Genomic DNA, 4,642 nt, shown 5'->3' with positions numbered 1-4,642 from the left:
GCTCCACATGTGGAATATAATCTTGCATGTGTCCTGTGCTAAAATTCTCATGTCTCTTTGTGTTGTGCTGTGGACTGAATTATGCATCTCTCCTCCAAACTCTTATGTTGGAGTCCTGACCTCGTTGTGATTGTATTTGCATATTGGGATTTTAGGAAATAATTAGGGTTAAGTAAAGTCAGGGGGACGGGGCCCTATCCAATTGGATCGGCTGCTTTGTAGGAAGAGGGAGTAAGTCCTCCTTCCACCATGTGAGGACACAGGGAGGAGAGGGTTGTGTGCAAGTGAGGAAGAAAACCCTCACCAGGAACTAAATCATCCGGCACCTTGATCCTAGAGTTCCAGCCTCCAGAACTGTGAGAAAATACCATCCAATTGACAGCATTTGCTATGGCAGCCTGAATTGATACCCTTTGGACTAAGTATTTATTTGCCCTCATTGAAGGTGGTCATTTCTACCGTACACCTGCCTTTTGTTATTTAGAAAGGTATGGGGCATGATCTGAACCAGAACTTTAAGTGGGTGGAACCCAATGATGCTAACTAAAAGCCTTGTGATTTGTAGGACAGTCCAGCCAAACAATTTCCCACACAATACGGCCATAGCCCCCTCATTATTAAAATACAGGCAGGCTGCTTCTCACTCTTGAGCTGTTGCAGGGTTCTTGCATAGAGAGACCCCACACCAGGGCCCTCAGCAGGAAGCAGTGTTTATCAGGGCCGGCATTGGCCTAGAGGATTCCTATCCAAAGGCTGAGCACCCAGTGCAGAAGGCATTGCTCTGTGTACCTCCTGTTAGTTCTTCTTTTCATGCTGGCTCTTTGTCTCCCCTGTTAGGTGAGACACCTTCTGACTGAGCAGCCTATTTCTATACTATGGACTTGCAACAGTGATACAACAGAGTCGGAAGTACACATTGACATGGGTGGTGCCCTGTTAACTTTCCTTTGTTCTGAGAAAGTCCCTACCACAGAGAGAGCCTAGTTCTCCCTTGTGTGTACCTCTGCTTTCTTAAATATACCTCTGTCTACGCCTCTGAGTGCTGCACGCTGAAACTCTTCCATCACTTATGCCAAGAACTGCACTGGCCCTGAGTCCAGTTTTCCTCCTTTTTTCCCCCAGAGAAGCCTAGAAGACATGGCTTCTCTCATGAGATCTCTTGGTGGCCTGTATGGGGACTTTGGAGCTATTGACCTTAATTACAATTATGTGTTAAGAGGATAGCAACACAGGAATTCCAACTCAGCCCCACAGCGATGAGTCTGGGGGGGGGGGGGAATGAGATGGGAATTTGGAGATATAAAAAAAGGGAGAGATAAATTCTCAAAGGAAGCACTGATGAGCAATTGAAATTCAGAAAAAGCCATCAATCATTGAGATGTAGAAAACATCCATGAAATGCTGAAATGCAGAAAGAGCCCATAAAGAATTACAAATCCAGAGCAACCCAGCCTGCAAGCTTGGTCAGTGCCCTTGACCCATGATCTTGTCTGCAAAAAATAGTATGAGGGCAACACACAAATTCAGGGAAAACAGGCATGTAATTACTTAACTCTGTTCTGTCTCCACCTCTAGTCCAGCCCCACCCTCTACAAATATTAATGGCCCTCATTAAAAGGTTGCTGCTTCTCACTCTGGAGATAAGCCCACCTCCCCCTTTGAGTAGGCCTCTTCTTTCCTAAATAAACCTCTACAACTCTGAAACAAGGAAACGACAACAACAACAAAAACAGACAAAAGAGTTAATGGGTTCGGCACAGATTCAACATAGTTGAAAAGATAATCCATAAAGTAGAAGACAGGTTTAAAGAAATAACCTTGATTACAGCAGAGAGAAAGAGACAGAGACATAGAGGCAAGGAGTCGGAAAGCTTCAGAGATGTAGAAAATAGAATAAGGAAGGATAATCAAAGTCCTGGAAGGAGAAACTAAAAATAATGTCAGAGAGGGAATATTTGAAGAAAAAATGCTTAAGAATTATCCACAGCTGATTAAATACATAAATCCACAGACACAAGAAGACCAACATATACCAATGGAATGTATAAAAAGAAACCCACATCAGATCACACTGAAGGAAGGGTTTAGAGAGAGAGAGAGAGAGAGAGAGAGAGAGAGAGAGAGAGAGAGAGAGAATATCTTAAAAGCAGCCAGACAGAAAAGACCAGTGACCTTCTCAGAAATTCCAGTTAGAGTGTTAGATGACTGTTAGTTCTGGTGGGCCCCAAAAGATAGGAAGGAAATACCTTCAGAGTGCTTAGAAAAAAAAGTAACCACAGGATCAAAATTTTATATGAAAAACTATCTTTCAAGAGCAAAGGATCAAGAAAAAAAAATTTCAGATAAATCAAAGCTAAGAGATTTTCCGCGAACAGCCTCTAGGTAGCTGTACCTCAGCCTCAGTGTGAGCTCCTGTCCTTCAGAGAGGGCCACAGCAGGAGTCAGAAAACCTGAGCTGAGGCCTGGTTGTGCCTCCTGCATTAGGTCAGAGTGAGATTTTAGCCACACCATGTCCCCGCAGGAGACTGCAGCTTCCTCCTGGTGACGAGGCGGGCAGCCCGTCCTGCCCATTAAGCCATGGCTGAATGCCCATGACTCTCAAAGTAGGGCACAGAGCTCTGGGGGTCCTCAAGATCATCTCAGGGGGTCTGTGAGGTCTTTCCCTGTCCAGCCATATATCTGTATGAGACTCGATTTTTTTTTTCATGGACTCCAACCAAAAACAACCTGTGGGAACAGTTGAGTGCAGAAACAGGAAGAAGAATCCGCCACATTCCATCAAGCCAGATGAGAAAGAAATGTGAAACAATCCCACTCTTCCCTGTGTTTTGAAAAATATAGATATTTTTCATAAAGTATACTATTTATGTAACATGCCGTGGGTTCTATTACGATTTAAAATGAAATAATTTTAGAGTTTCTTAGTATTAATTGATTAAAAACTCAAATTCTAAAATAGCAAATATTGATAGATATGATAGATATAAATAACTTTTTTTCTCAATTTTTAAGAGTGTAAGGGTCGCCTGAGACTAGAGACTTGAGAACCACTGCAGTTTGAATTGAATGACTCTGAATCTGTGGCCTAAGGTGCTGAATGATCCCATTTTACAGGTGGTGAAGCTGGAACACTGAGGTCAGGGAACTCAGTGTCACACAGCAAGAGGCGGAGCCAGGGTGACAAGCTGGGTGGTCTTGCTCCAGAGTCCAGGCTTTTCCCCATCACCCCATTGTTTGGTGAATGCAGATTTCTTTTTCCACAAAAAATTTCAGCTGTGTGCTGCCCGGGGGATGCAATTGATAAGGGGGCTCCTTGCTCCGAAGTCACTTAGAACAATGGCTCCATTTTCCAAGTGAGGACTGGAACGTGCCTTTCTTAACTCCCTCCTGGTGTATCCACCTCTGACTCCTGCTTCCCTCAGATGGGACATGAACGCACTTCCAGGGTCCTCCAACTGCCAGGACAGAGATGAAGGACAGAGGGGACCTGCCCCAGACTGGAAAGGAAGCAGACCAGGGAATGGGTGTCCCAGGGCCAAGACCGTAGTCTCTGTCTTTGCATTTCCCTCTCCGTGCTTGGCCTGGGATTCCGGCAATGGCTGCTCAGGCCCGGAGCAGCAGCACCTTTCAGCAATCCCCAGAGGCCCTCGAAGCTGCCCTGTCCCCGTCTTTAAAATGGAGTAGCCCCAGAATCAAACCTTGGCAGCCCAGCAAAGGAAGGTGGGGCTCGGGCCTCTGTCCTCCAAGGGAAAGGCAAGCACCCCCAGGCACCCCCAGCCACAGTCCCGTCTTTCTCTATGGCCTTAGGTAGCTAGAGCAGCAGGTGACCCAGTCCATCTAGCTGATGGCAGAGAGCCGAGATAGGAGAAATGTGACATTGGAGAGGCCCTGCCATCACCATTAAGTGAAAAGATTTTAGATAAACCTCTGGTCTCCTGGAAGGGAATTCTCCTAAGGTTACTAGCTGCTGGGTTCCCAGAGCCCACTTTTCCCAATGGGCCTTTCTTTCTACCAAAAGATAGAATGCAGAGTGGTGTCTCCAGAGCGGGGTGTTTCGCTGGGGAGCAGTGGCAGGAGGAGGCCTGGTGGGGGGCTGCCTGGCGGCAGGGCTGGGGGGCTGGCGCCTTGGCTGCTGGCTGCCCTGAGCCCCCAGCTCACAGGGCCTTCCCTTCCCCATCTCATTCAACTTCCCTGAAGGATTTGGGATTTTAAGAAATACAAATCTTATTCTCTCTAATCCCTTTTAGAACGTGTGTGTGTGTGTGTGTGTGTAAAGATAAATAGATAAATATAGATATAGATAAGTTGTAGGTGGACTTTTATTTTATTTACTTATATGCAGCACTGAACATCAAACCCAGGGCCTCACACATGCTAGGCAAGTGTTTTACCTCTGAGCCCCACCCCAGCCCCTCTCCAATCCTTTTTCAGAAGATATTCCTGTGTGGTAAGACTCACAGAACATAAATTGGACCATGACTGACTAGAATATTCACAATGTTGAACGATCGTCACTGTCCCTTCTCTCTGATTCCAATTTTGTTTAAGTGTTGGTTGCTCGCCATATAAAAGATGTGGGGGAAGTAGAAAGAAGTAAAACGATCCAACATTCGTTTCCTGAAGACGACCACGATTAATAGGC

Source organism: Urocitellus parryii, chromosome 5 (assembly GCF_045843805.1).
Source record: "Urocitellus parryii isolate mUroPar1 chromosome 5, mUroPar1.hap1, whole genome shotgun sequence".
Taxonomy (NCBI): Eukaryota; Metazoa; Chordata; class Mammalia; order Rodentia; family Sciuridae; genus Urocitellus; species Urocitellus parryii.
This window is presented reverse-complemented; position numbering follows the sequence as displayed.